Raw genomic sequence first — 15,589 nt, 5'->3', positions numbered from 1 at the left:
GCAGGCTCGGAGGACATGTTCGCATACAGGGCTGCTGTCGACGTTGGCATACAACGGCATTTTACCAAAAACCAATCTAAACTAATCGCTTTAATCTTGCCATCGTTTTTTGCCACTGCGGTAAGGACGCAGCCTCAGTACATGGGGTGTACACTCAACCAGGTGAGCTACCCGGCCCTTCTTTGTCTATGTTTAAGTCGTCCTGAACAGAACCCTGTTTTCAATACTGCATGTATGCATCTCAACAAAAGCGTATTCCCACGTGTGCAGGAGAGAGAAACTACATTTCACAGACACACACGGCCACAAATATACACATACATATACTACACGTGCACACACACACACTGTTTTGACATGTTCGCGAATCCTCTCATCTTGTCACACAACAGAACAAAGACATAAATTATGCGTGCATGCATTCCCCCAAGCATGTAGGAGCACACATGCAGACTCACACACACACACACACACACACAGAGAAGTGACTGATGACTTGGTTCAGGTGATGTGAGACTGGCCGGGATAATCCCAGTGCCTCATGTAGTCTCAGGGGAATCACACGGAGGTAGCAACAAACAACATAACGTAGCCCCTGATTGTGCTCATGTAGGGTTATTACAAACACACACACCCACTGGAAAATACACAAAAGTGCAGAGGGTAGCGATGCTGTGTGCTATTGTCCCTAGGGGAGGATAGGATAGTACAGATCAATAAACTCAGAGGAGGTTTGTCCATCTGATCCTTCTCAAACAGACACTAAACACAACACAACACACTGGCACACATAAATACACACATATGCCAACACATAAACACACCGTCTGTCTGCCTCTCTCGCTGTCTCTCTCTCCAAGGACGTGTAGCTGAATCCACCCACTATGAGGTTTGGATGTTATAAAGAAACGCTGTAGCCTTGAAGCTCAGCGCCGCATCCTAATAACCAGCTAATCCAATCGGGTCGGGCTAAAAACAGACCAAGTTTCAGGGCAAAACTTTGATGCTTTGTCTGGCTGATTTAGACTCTCATATCGCTCGACGCCTGGGAGAGAGGGCTAACGAACAGCTACCCAAACTAAGATAAATTCTTCTGTCTCTCACACTAACTGATAATGCATACATTGTAATTTATGTAATATTCTATAGCATTCAAGCAAGGCAGAATCATTAACCGCACCATTACACCTAAAGATAACACGGACAGTTTGGTTCATCCACCAGCAGTTTGCCATCTGTCTCATTAAACTGCACGTGTGTGTGTGTGTGTGTGTGTGTGTGTGTGTGTGTGTGTGTGTGTGCGTGCATGTGTGCATGTGTGTTTGTGGGGGGTGCACATGTGCAAAGGATTGTTTGTGTATTTCATTTCATTGCTTATTAAAATGCCTTACTGATGCAAATCAAATATGCTCTTTTAAAACTGGACAGAAATTACCAGAAAGTGTTTTTTCTAAAACTATCTCTATGTTTGTGTGTGTGTGTGTGTGTGTGTGTGTGTGTGTGTGTGTGTAAATGCATAAATCCAAGTGACAAAATTTTATCATCCTGCTATTTGCGGAGCCCATCTGTGCATCAATGCTGTCATAATACACTCTCTCTTTGACTTGCCAGCACACTAAAACACCTCTGAAATGGATCTGTAAGGAAAAGGTTGCTCTCCGACTCTTCCTCCCTCCTCCCTCCTCCTCCTCCTACTCGTCGTCCTCCTCCTCTCACCTTCCATCACTGAAGGAAATCCGCTGTTTTGAACTACTCTATCGAGCTGCAGGTTGATGAGACACTACTGGCTACCTCCAGTGCACAATGAAAGACACACTATAAAATACCACACAATGTAGCGGGGAACCAGCTCTGGTAATAGCTTTGGGGGTGGGGGGTGGAGGGGGTGCACGCTCCACAGCTACTCATAAGGATGCAAGAGCAATTAGATAGCTGTCAGTGTCTATGTGAATGCCTCTCTAGAAGTACAATGTGTGTTGCTAGAGAGGAGATGAGATCTGTCTATAAACCAGTGAGGAGAGAGACTGAGGATGGGGAGAGGAGAAGGGAGGAGAAGAGAGGGGAGGAGAGGAGGAGGCTTGTAAAAAGGGTTTTTTGTGAGGGAGGGATCACAACAGGGACATGTAAAAAAGAAGGGGAAGCAATAGAAAAGACTCTCTCTCTTTTGCTCAGACAGGTAAATTTGTCTCCTACCCACAGCTTTCACATACACACTCAAAAGACATTCTATTGACCTTTTTGGTTCCTATAGCAACACAGAGCACAGGCCAGCAGTCTTCCTTGGAGTATGAAACACACACACACTCAAAACCCTACTGAGCAAGAGATTTTATGTAAACACAAAGAAAGACACAAAGCAAACACCTTCAGCAATTAAAGCCTCACTGTGACCGCTGTAAGTTTAGCACAGTGAACACCTGATCCACCAGATCTTCTGCTTCTTGTAGGCCAACCCGGAAGTTAGCAAAGCCAATCGGGTATTTATTGATGTATTTTACGTCGCAGAACAAAACACGAAAATGTCTTGATCTTGTGCTAACCGCAGACCTTATTTCAGGAATCCAACCGAAACAGATTAAAATAATCCATCGATTTGGAGACGAGGGGACCGGAAGCCATAACTCACTTGGAGGTTTTCGGACTCTTTCCTGCAGCAGTCTAAACAATCTGTAACAGCACTATTATTTCATCTGCAGTACATGGAGCTGTATGCTTCTTACGATGACATCCAGGGTGTTAGGAGATTTCTGACATGTAGCATTTCTAAAAGAGAATGAAATCTCATAGGACAAAGTAACACTAGAAGGACACATGTGAAACACACTTGTTTAGAGGACAGAATCACAACGGCCTTGCAGGTATAGGTGCAGGACCTCTGTTGCACATCATGCACATCTCTGTCCTCTTCATTATTAACTCGCTAACAATGATGAAAAATTTCCCTAAAGTCATCACATAAAGACCATAAGACGTTCAGGGATGCTTCTAGTCTTCAGCTTTCTGAATCTAATGAGATTAATGATATAACGAGGCCACTCTGGTGGGGGTTGATGATGGACAGCCAGTGCAACCAGTCAAACTTAAGCCATTTCAAGCCTTTTCTGCGCCATCAAATACCACTCACCACTAATACTTCATCTACAGACCGCTGCATGAAAACCACTACCCATTTGAATGGCATTGATTATAGCAGATAAACTTTGTAATAATACAAAGACAGTTATCGGTATCTTAATAATCCTATTACACGCTGGGCAAGGTGAACAGAAGACAGTCGGAGATCCTCCAGTGTGCATTCGACAAGTCTAACACTCAAGTTCACGCATACCATACAGCTGGTACAAATTAAACAAATGGGTTTAATCAAGACCAGGTCTGTTCTGAAAATGAGACCCTGTGTCTCAGGGAGACTGGCTGTCTAAATAAAGGTCAATGAGGATAACTCTACTTCTGACCCATCACCGCTGTGCTGATTTGAGCAATACATCTAGTTTCTAGTTGCCGTCTGTTGGTTAACTTTGGGGCCGGACCTCATTTCGATGCCGTGTTCTTTTTAAACAGCTGATTTGGACTTCAAACATTGTTTTGGTTAAGTTAATGAGATACAATAAAGTAAAGCAGCTTAGTCCACAGTATGACTCTCACTATCAAATGGAAGAGAAGAGGAGGAAAAGACTTTACTATAATTGGTTCATTAGAATTGGCTGAGGCTGTTGGATCTCTTGCACACAGCAAATAATCCATTCGGGCACGCATGCACATGCGTGAACACAAGCGTGAACGCACTAGTGTGCGAGTGTGCACGCATGTACTGTACAGACACACACACACACACAGACACACACTAATACTTCAAACAGGCTCGGATTATACAACCCGGTCTCATGTGATGAGGAAAGACATTTTTAGCTAATGCATAACATTAACTTTACTTCATGAAAACACACACGCTCACATACATACATCACACATGCATATATATCTGTCTGCCTTTTCAGATCAGTTCAGATCTTTGCCGCATGTGGAGTGAATGTGCGTCTGATTTTCAGTAAAAAGGCGGAAGATTATAAAGGCACATTTAAATAGACACAGTCTGCGCCGCGAGACGAGGCTTCGTTTGTATCGGAGTCAAAAAGAAGCAAAGACACTCAGGATTCAGCTGTTCCCTCTCATATGCGCTCTAGGGGTTATTGTTGACATCCTCCTGTGAATTAATTCAATTTGGAAGACAGAGTTAGCATTGATGAAACTGGGTTAGCATCGACGTTAGCATTCAGCAGAGAACAAATGTCATGATTACCGAAGCACAAGCTGCAATTGCTAACCCCATTTGGATATACAAGGGCAGCGCTAACCTTATTCAGCGGCATTGCGGCAGCTAACCTTATTCAAAGTGAAACCCACATCTCTTCAGACCCTTTTAGCAGCCACGTGGAGTCAGCTAATTGTGCTCGGGGGGGCTTTTTAGATGAGAACTTTGTGACAAGGTGGCGTTTTAGATCAACGCCACACAAGTGAGATCTTTTTCCATTTCCTCAGCCTCGGATAGAGCTTGCAAACCGTTTCCTGCATCTGCACCTGTTTGTTTGAGACGGAAAGAGAGAAAGAGAGAAGGCAGACTAGCAGGAAAACATACAATTACATTTAAGTGCCACGTACACTTCATGATTTTCCCAGATTAGTTTCCGCCTTCTTTTCATTCTTGCACCGTTTTTGCTTCCCCACTTTTCAATGTCCCTTCCACTGTCTCCCCATTCTCTCCCACTGTGTTCCTTCCCGCTCTTAGCTTCGCAAGTTTTACATCTGTGATGATTTGGCATCGTACGAGAAGGATTTACTTTTCCAATTTAACTCAAGCAGCCTCTCTGTCGCCCTCTCTTACTCTCATATTCCTCATCCTAACCTTCTTTCCGGAAATGCGGACATGCCGTCCACAGCTGTTTGTTTGGTGCCACATTAGGACAGGCTGTGGAACAGTAACAGACAAGCCCACACAAAGCCTTAATGTGACACCATTTGTCTATATAAAGGAAATGAATCCAATGGAAGGACGCAGAAGGCAAAGAAATAAGGAGCAAAGTTTTTGTCTGATTTTAAGAACATTTTCAGTGGACTGTTCTCGTTCTCATGTGGCAAACAGTGTCTCCACTTGTTCTTTAATTTCCTTCTCCCCCACGGCTTCTGTAAACCTGAGCGGCGCTCCCCTGCATTCTATAATTACTTATTTCTATGTACCACACTACTTTGCAAATATGGAGGATTTATTAGATTTACAGTAAGCTGGCTACTTCTACAGACCTGCTTTTTGGGAAAGTCTAAGCTATCCGCTGCCTCATGGGCGCCTGATTTATCCGCCGCAAACATTAATTCTCAGTGTTAATCTTCCACATCAGTTGACCAACATGGCTGCCTTTGCAAGGCTGCTTGACGACTCCTGGTTGCCGCGTTTCTAGGCAAAGAGCCCAGTTCCATCTCTCCGCCTGGCACCGTACAGACACACCCATCTCTTAGCTGCTCTCTGTAATTTGATTTACCGGCCCTGTGATTGGATTACAAGGCTGACATCCATGTCCGAGCTACGGGAGTCATGTTCATTCATTTCATGTACACACACACACAAAAAATGAACGTACACATGGATACACATAGACCTGTCTTGACTTATTTCATGTGGAAATTAGCCGATACATCTCAAAAGCACTCCAGCACTACCCCTAATATGATTAATTACTTTAAACTTTGCTATGAAAAAACACACATTTGTGTAAAGAATAAAAAACACCCTCTCGCGTGTTACACACAAAGACCCAGACATGCTGGAATTCACACACATGCGCTCATGCACAGACACACGTCGCAGGCAGGCAGCGCAGCCTTGATGTGGATTTGATTACAAGCTGTTCATTATGATGAAGCAGATGAAAATCCCCGCTCCGTGTGAATAATCCTCACACTCTGTACATTAACCTTATCCTTTCCCTCACGAGACACAGGAAACATGCAAGTGTGGAACAGCGCCCACGCGCTCACCTGAAAATATTTACCCAGCAGCATGACAAATGTTGCATTTGGATTGAAGGTAGGTGTGTGAGGTCTCAGCGATATAATCGCATTGGTGTTTCACGATTGAAGGAAGTGCTGCACAGCATCTTGTCTCGTTGTCGTTTCGCATGTGATGTTAAATATATTACCCCTTTGCTTCATTAAAGAAACCGTTTCTGACAGCAAGAAACAACTCAAATTGCTGGAATCAGAGGAATTTTGACGGCTTGAAATGGGAACAGAGTTGAGAAAGGCTTTGACCACAACACTCTGAGCCTGTCTTCCTCTATCTCTGCAATCATCTTACTCATGACGTGATGATTAGAGGCGGCAGTATGTAAACAAGTGGCTGGTCTCTAACCCAGTTGTCTCTGCTCAACGTCCTCCTTACACATAAACACACGCAATTTAGCGTGTTGGAAGAGCTCAGACTAAACAAGACACACGCCAGCTGGAGAAATGAAACAATTGCTATTTGAGGACAGACAGTCTATACCAGTCACATCTTTCACTGCCTCTACGCTGCCTCTACTCTGTCTGTTTCCTCCTTTGATGCACTGTTCTTGGCAGTCTTCCTCCCTCCATCCTCCCTCCCACTGCTTGACAGGAGCAGAGTGGCAGCCATTTGTATTGCTGTTAATACGGGCAGAGGCGTGCACACTTGTGTTCAAAGTATGCGCACGTATGTGGCATGTTGGAGAATTGTTACAAGAATATGTGTGCGTATGTGCAAGCGTGTACATATGTGCAGCTATTAGTGAGCATTTCATTCATCCGTTAAATGCGCCCCCGGGGCCATATACCCGGCAAGGAGTGCTGTGCAGCTTTTACATGGCGCGCAGGCATAGATGCACAGAGAGCACCTGCCAGCCAACAAATGATCAAAGTCTGTGTGTGTGTGTGCGTGTGTGTGTGCGTGTGTGTGTGTGTGTGTGTGTGTGCGCGTGTGTGTGATCCAGCTAGAACCCAAGCAGATTCATGACTGGAATCAGTTCTATGAGTCATCATCAAGACTCACTGAAGGTTTCCCCCATCAATCTTTAGGGCCGCAGGGAGCCGCCGGTCGCCCCACACACAGGCGGACGCACTCTGGTAGACACACAATGAGGCACAATGAGGATGGAGCTGAGTCACCGTACGCCCACTGTCTGTCTGCTTTCCCACTGATTAATAGCTCGGATCGCAGGACCAACAAATGCGCGTTTAAGTCTCACTGTAGGCGACGTTGACGCCTCTCCAATTAATTGCCATGCAACAACAATGCCAGTTGCCACATGTCTTCCGCCTTTGATGGAAGACATGTGGCAGTTTGTTTGGTGCACATTCGCATGAACGTGCAGTTTAACGATTCAAAAATAATAGAGCAGAACATAGATTAACTAATGACTGACTAAACGACTAAATGGCTGTGACCAGTTGGCAAAGGCTCTACTGGTGGACCAGTGAGAATACTGCTCAGTGTTACGTCACTGCCTTACAGGCATGTATGTATGGAAACCTAAACACAGTTCATTTGGACAGTCTAGTTTAAAGGGATCTTTCCTTTGCTGTTATTCCAAATGAAAATTAAATGAAAAATCCACAGATAACACATATCTATGTTACATTTGCAAAAACATTCAATTTCACTGACTGGAAAACTGCAAGCATTTCACCACTGATAGACAGATAGAACATTCTTTTTCAATTGAACGTCTTTATGTGTTGGCAAGCTTTTTTGCTATTACTTTTCCTTGTTCTCAGTCTTTCGTCATGCCCATTTTTTTTTTCTTTCATAACAGAGCTATCAAAACAGCAGTGTAATATTTAACTTTCCCATGTAGCCCCTCAGGGGAGGGAAGAACATGAAAGGAGACACTACTTCAAATAAAGATGTGATATTTCAGTCATCACAAATACCAAATAACAAAAGGCAGAGGGGTTTAATAAGAAGCAGCTTCAAATACTAGTATGATAACATTTGCTAATTAGTCCTACTGTGCTGTACAGCCTCACAGAGCTGCTAACATGGCTGCAGACTCCTCGTTTTGTTTCAGTACTGCACCTCCACACATCTGCAGGATTTCCACCTTCCCACTCCTTCAATAACGATGCTAAACCCCGAGTTAATATATTCCGCATAACATTTGTGTAGGTCCTGTCTGGCCTGCTCCATCCCAATCCCACTGCACCCTTCTAATGTGATGCTTTGTGACCTTATCCTCCTCAAAACCCATTAAAAATCTGCATCATGTCAAAAATATTCTTGTTTGTTGTGTTGGAGATGCTGACCATTCAACAGTGACACAATAATTTACATTCCAGTGCATAATCTGTGGCACTTGGGAAGTTTCTACATTTCTAAAAACATAAAATAAACATGAAACCACGGCCGTCGCCATACAGATCCGTGAAGTCTGTGTCCGCGTACAGGGAGGAAGGTAGTCATTTGTAACACAGAGGATGGAGGGTCTCATGGGCTTTTATGCTATGAATAATTCAGATTCACACGCTACAGGGTTAACCCGGTCACTTCAACGACATACACACACAAACATGGAAACGCATGCTGTGCGTGCTTACACGACAGCACACACTAGCCACCAAGGACATACAGAACATGTATAAAAGCATTCAAACACACATATTTTCCTTCCATCCGGAACTCTACCATTTTCAGCATTTCTTGACAGTCTGCTGCTTTATTTGCTTTGAGTCAATATTTTCTTAGAAGGAGGGCTGCGTTGACCTTTCACCTCAACCTTGGTGAGATCAGCTGCTTTCACCGCAGAAACCCGGTGACTAAGGACTTTTCTGCTTGTTGCTTGGTAACAGAGTACAGCGGCCTAAAAAACACCATCTAAATCCAGACATCCCCAGCTCATTCTCACTCTCGCTCACTCTGCTCCAACTGGCTTTGGCGTTTTATGACTTCATCTGCACAGAGATTCAGATGCTGCAACAAGTTTGTTGTCAACGCTGGGAGCCATTTATCTTTCCCTCGCTTGGTCATTCTGCTTTTGGAAATTCTGCCATCTTTCCCCCTGCTGCCATCTCCCGTCTTCATTTGGTTTCATCACATTAGTTTATTATCCCCGCTGAGATCCACGAGCAGAAAGAAACAGAAAGACAAGAAGGAAGCATGTCCCACCGGGAGTAGGTGAGGAAGTAAAAAGCAGGAAAGAAAGATGTAATATCTAGTGCATAATGCTACAGAGAACAGATGACCCCCCTCACCTTCTTTTCTGCAGTCTTATTCTCCCTCACTTCTATGCGCTACTTCATCCTGCTTTGACTGGAAGAGACAGCGAAACAGTGTGTAAAACAACACTACTATTCATCTTCCTCTGCAGGGCATACATATTCATTTAAGATGGCAGCGTGTGTGTTCAGATGCATGTGTGTGCCCATATGCATGTGTACGTACATGCGCACCCACTGCGGCAAGTAGCTCAGCACCAAGATGCATAATCTGCATTCATCAACTCAGTTAAAGATCATAATGAGTTGATATCAACATGCAAATTGGGCTTGTGACAACAAACACCAAAGATGTGAAAAAAGGAGGCTGGGGAGAGGGAGGGAGAGAGAGAGAGAGGGAGAGAGAGTTTGGCCTTGGCAAGCAGACAGCGGGATCCAATATTCAATACAATACCTGATATTCTTCACAAGATTTCTAAGAAACAAGATGTACTTGTGCAAATAATCCGAAGCTTTGTGCGTGTTTGCTCTTGTGCATTCCTATGTGCGCCCAATGTGAGAGAGTGTGTGCTCATGTGTATAAGCAGTGTGTCCTTGTGTGCAGTGACTCTCTGCGGTGCGGGACAGTGTGTGATAATAGGTGTAACATCACACTCGGCTTCAGTCCAAACTTCCTCCGCCTCTATCTGATGCTTCCCGTCTGTAGGGAACAGCATTAATCCTGGCAGCTCCTACTCTACAACGACGCCGCTCCACAGTTTTTCCCACATCCAGCCTCTTTCCAGTGTCTGACTGCAGTGGATAAAGTGGATGCTGTTACAACAAGGTACATATGTCAGCTGACAGTCAGCCCCCTTCTTAAAAATAGCAAGGAGGGTGTTGGACAAAAAAGATTTTGTATTAAGCGCAGATGTGATAGCAATAAATGAGGCAAATGGACAACGTGTATGAATCCATGAGGAGATTTAGTCAATAATTTGGAGAAGTGGTAGAACACAAGGAGATTACTGTATGTAGAAAATGATGGACGGCAGAAAGCCCAGTGTGCATCTGTAAATACATCTGATTAGACAATTATGCTGAGTGGAGATTAGAACTGGGGGAGGTATAACATAAGCAGTTAGAGGGGACTCTCAGGAAAGGCTTCAAAATTCCAAGTAATCCTGCAGATATAGTAAGTATGAACACCATAACATTCTCACACACACACGCACACACACACACACACACACAGAGAGAGAGAGAGAGAGAGAGAGAGAGAGAGAGAGAGAAAAGGAAGCAAATAATTTGTTTGTGAGGAGTGAACTCTGTTGAGTGAAACTGCTCTTAGGGATGTGTATGTTGTTCAGAAAAGATGGTTTGCATAAAGATGCAAATTACAGCTCATACATACACATGCGGCGGCACAACTAGCAAAATGAACAAGCAAAAGGTCCGGGGGCTGTGATTGGCTGGATGAGATACGGGACCGGGGCTGAACAGCGTCAAACAGAGCCGCTTTAGTGTCCTGATGGCACCGAGAAAAAGGTTCGTTTTGATTAGGCGCTCAGGCGCGCCTATACAGAAGGAGGGAGACAGTCGCTCAGATTGACACCTTCCATTGTGGGTGGGCCGTGGTGAATTTGCATGTGCTGTCACGGTGATTTCACACAACTTAACCTGTATTCCTCCCTCTGAGATGGTGCGGAGCTGGGAGAGGGGAGCGAGGGGGCTTGATGAGATGGAACACTTGTAAATGTCTCCTATTTGAGGAGCAACGATCTCTAGGGAATCCTCTCTCCTCACACTCTCTCTCTTTGTGTGTGTGTGCGCTCGCCGGTGTCGTGCACGAAGGAATTGAAAGCTTGCAGGAGTACTTTCATCTGTTCTGTTAAGTTTGGAAAGGCGGCAATTATAACTTTAGTGGAGGTGACAACATTTTGCAATTATTCCGTGCCCGTGTGATCTGAAGGCAGTGGGATTTTTTAAAAGCGGCAGTCGGCCCCACCGATGAGCTCGTCTTGTCAGCCGGGCATGTGCGCCGGTGATTGCTGGGAGGATCGGAGGGAGGGAAGGGGTTGCGGTGTGTCGAGAGGAGAGAGGCTGAGGGATGGAGGCAGAAGTATTGTTCAGCGGTAGCGAGATAAAACACAGGAGGGGAAAAAATTAGAGGCTCTTCAGATAGACTCAAAAGGGTAGAGGGAAATGCTGCTTTCCTGTTTCTAACCCCTGAATCTGTTACACGGTTTTGATTTTGATACCTATTAAAATGCCTGACCTTTGACCTCCTCCCTGTGCTCCTCAGGCACAGGAGAGAGTCATGCCAGACAACGTGAGCAGCATCTACTCGGTCTGACTCATCCTGCAGATTGTTTTCATAATTCAGCAGCTGCATAAGAGACGCCCCCCTCAAACACAAGAAAAATATCACAAGTTACAATGTGACTGTGTGGAAGTGAGATCAAGAGCGATGCACGCGTCAAACAGAACAGTGGCCCTCAGGGGTCATTCTCCATCTCACACTCAGCTGGACGACAGCGGTCTGAATGGACTGAGTATCTATGTGATCGTCTTTAGTAGCGGTGCTAAAACTACAGACGCTTCTCAACTTTCAAGACAAGCAGAAAGTCAACAACAACAACAACAAAAACTTCTCGGAAAAGCAATGCCGCGACCCTGCCGTCAGACTCCCTTAGTTTCTGTCCCCACCTATCATTGGCTGACTCGAGCACAAACTCAAACACTCAGCATAAACGTCCTCCTTCATCCTTCCTATAACAACATGCATAAACAAATTCAAAGTGAACTCAAGTCCCTCCCCGAGCACTGTCCACCATATGGCACGAGAAACAAAAAATTAACATTCAATTTCCATTCCTGCACATTCATTAGTATTCATGAATATGCAAATCCAACTGTCCCAGTTGCCATAACGATGCGGGCTCCCACTGGGAGGTGTCAGCGTTGTCAGGGGAGAAAAAAGCCAACACCCTTCCGGTTGCTGGGACAGTGGGCATGTGTGTGTGGGTGGGTGCATGAATGTGTGTGTGCGTGAACCTCAAACAGATGCTCCTGTATATTTATGACCCGTTTGACTGCTGTCTCAGAGCGTTGGGAATAAAACCAGTCCCATAGCATCATCCACACACACAGATCTGTCCACTGTCTCACACACCGGCAGGATACTGGAGCTTTGAAGGACTTGTGAACAACCTCAACTGATCAAAAGGTACAAAGTGAGACGCGAAGTAAATCCAAATCCAAAGCAGTGAATGAAACGAAGAGGTGAGAACGTATCAAAGGCGAGCTGCTGTACGGTGTACAGTAGTTCACGCTGTACTGTGAAGGGAATGGGACAGAGTCAATACATATGCAAAGTTTCCCAGTACGAAGTTGCTGTGTCAGCAGCTCTAGTGGCTCACTGCAAAATGAAGGGTAATCTCTAGGTAGAGAGTGCTTAGGGCGTGGAAATACACACACCCTCACCCGCTCTGTGGGAGTGTGGGGGTGGGGGCTACAGCACAGTAAGAAAAAGGACTCACAGTGTACACAAACTTGACGGGCTTTCTTGCAGAGCTAACACACCGCGGAGTTTATTCACGACTACACTGGATGCCCAAATGGAGAGGCACTTATCCACACTGCAGATGGGGAATGAGACGGAGGAGGGGGAGGAGGAGGAGGATGGATTGGGTGTGATGAAGCAGGCATCCTCATAGTGAAGGAAAACAATTTAGTGCACATGTGAGCTTTGGAACGAAAAGGAAGCAAAGGATTTCCATCACCACAGCGTGTGCACGCAGGCTGGGTGAAGTTTCAGAAACTTTCGCACAGCGTTCAAATACACCTGCGATCACATGACAGGGCCGTGTTCGGGCATGTTTCCACCTTTCTCCTCCTCCATCCTGGCAAAATTAAAGGGTAGAAACACAAGAGATTACTGGCTATTCCACAGCCTTTAAAATATGCTGACTTTAATTTGCTTGTACCATGGTCTGGGTGAATACTAGATTCTGATTGGCTGCAGGGTGTCCATTAATTCCTGATAATGGACACCTAATATGGAGTTCTAGTGAATTTGTAACGTACAGTGGATCTACATCAAAAACACAAACAACTATCCACAAAAAACATGCCTGCTTACAAAGAACGGCACTTTGAAGACATAATTTCAGTAATAAAGAGCCTTGAAAGTGTTTCTCTCTCATCACTTTTCATATTTTTCACTTCTCTCCAAATGAGACTTTTTGTAGCTGGGAGACAAACCTGAAATCGAACAGAAATACGTTCTGTCATTTTATATTTTGACTGTTAGTTTGCATCTCAGAATATTCTTTTCTCCATTTCACCATGAAAAAGGTCTTAATGTGATAACTCCAGCAGCTCCGGGAAAAAGAGAGATTCAGAGTGATCTTTGAAGAGACAGAGTGTTTCCAAGGACGGCGATGTGACACTGGGGATGTGACATGGCGGTGGTTAGGTGCACCATAACCAGGTTACTGCTACAACAGTGGATATATGGAGACAGATGACAATGGCCTCTGTAACTTTATTGGCTGCTGTACAGTTACGTCTTCATGGATGACTCCCTGCACGGCAGAGCGACTGTAGAGGAACATTATTCCAATGGCACACAGAGGACCGCCATGCAAACTGTTAAAATGTCATGATGTCTGTTAAATATACATGTTTAGATTCAATTTAAACCAGACAATTTCCCAGAAGGGGGAGAATATAGTCCCTACTGAGTGAGCAGCTCAGTATTTCACAGCACCATGCTGGACAATGATCGTGACAATGACCGAACCAGCCAATACAAAATTCTACAACTATAAAATACTTATATTGGGCCGATATAAAATAATCTGTTTTAAAACTTAACGGCAATGTCCTCAATGTAATGATTCTAGAGCATTTTGGAAGTACGAATAAGCATCTCTGAATTAAAATTCAAATATGAATGTATTTTAACTATCTAATAATTGAACAAACTTTCTGTTACTACTCTTGCATCACCAATGTTCTGCTCACTATATGCCAGTGGTTCAGTGAAAGCCTTGTAAGTATATATATATAAAAAAGGCTAGACGTAACAAAGAAAGAAATTATAGACTGTCCTGCTATTTTAAATCCATTCTGACACAAAGGCGCAGGGAAATGTAATTTGCCAAAGTCTTTGGCTTTGTTGCACTAAAATGTTTCTGCATATTGGTTGCCTGGCCTGGTCGCGGTGGAGTGCGTTGATCGACTCATAAGGAGGAAAAAAAAAAAGAGCGCACACACAAATATACATACATAACATGCACTCCACTGACAGCACGCTCTCTGGAAAATGTCATAAATCATCACTGACTGCACTACAATCAATACCCAATTAACATGCTCTAAATAAGGCCCATGGAGTAGACACATGTCACACACACACACACACACATACACATGTGACAGCCTATTCCATCGAAATGGAAGGCTTTGCAGGCTGTAAGTCTGTAGGTGTTGGACCGTGCGTGGAGGTCTGGTGTTCCTCAGCGGAGAGCAGAAGTAGAATAACACATCTCCTCTTTGTGAAAGCTTGACGGGTGTTACCGGCTAATTATTCCCCCAGCTCCTTCCTGCAGTGTCACGGCTATAGCTTCCCCCTCTCAAACAGCTGCTCTGCTAATTACCTCTGGTGGCACGTACTGTAGTCTCTCTCTTTTGCTCTGTCTGTCTCTATTACACAGTCTCTTTCACCCCCTCTCCCTCTCCATATTGTCACAGTTAAGACATAGAGACACCAAGCTGAGACTGAGGACCATCTAATAATTCTATCCCACAGAGAAGTCGTGTTTTTCTGGCAGTATGTGACAGTAAAAGCAAAGCATGTTAGCAGCGGGGACTCAACGGTGCGACACGGAGGCTCATGAAACAAACACACTCCGCGGAAGCACATTTTAATGATTAATTATCCTGGCTCAGATGGAATGGACTCACTTTTGTGTGGCTTTGTGTGTTTGTCACAGTCTGTGTCAACGCTTTCGTGTCCTCCGTTCGTGTGAGCTGACTGCGGCGACGATCTGAGGCGACGGGATTAGCGCGCCCCTGCCTGTCACTCGAGCAGACGAACGCACACGCCAACGTGCGCCACGCGGACTCGCAAACACACCGAGCCCGCACACAAGGGAGCGAGCAGAGACGCGTGCAGGTTAATTGACTTCTCTTTTAGAGGCGGGGTGTTCTGATGGAGTCAGCACATTCAGAGGAGAAAGCAGTGGGTGAGGAGGTGCTGCAAGGATGCCTCTCTCTGTCTCCCTCTCTGACTGTCTCCCCTTCTCTGACTGTCTACCTCTCTCTGCGATGGCTGGAGTCAAAGAGATTAGACAGGACAAGGCCTCTACTGCTGTGGCGT

The sequence above is a fragment of the Chelmon rostratus genome, chromosome 4, assembly GCF_017976325.1.
Source record: "Chelmon rostratus isolate fCheRos1 chromosome 4, fCheRos1.pri, whole genome shotgun sequence".
NCBI classification, from domain to species: Eukaryota; Metazoa; Chordata; class Actinopteri; order Chaetodontiformes; family Chaetodontidae; genus Chelmon; species Chelmon rostratus.
This window is presented reverse-complemented; position numbering follows the sequence as displayed.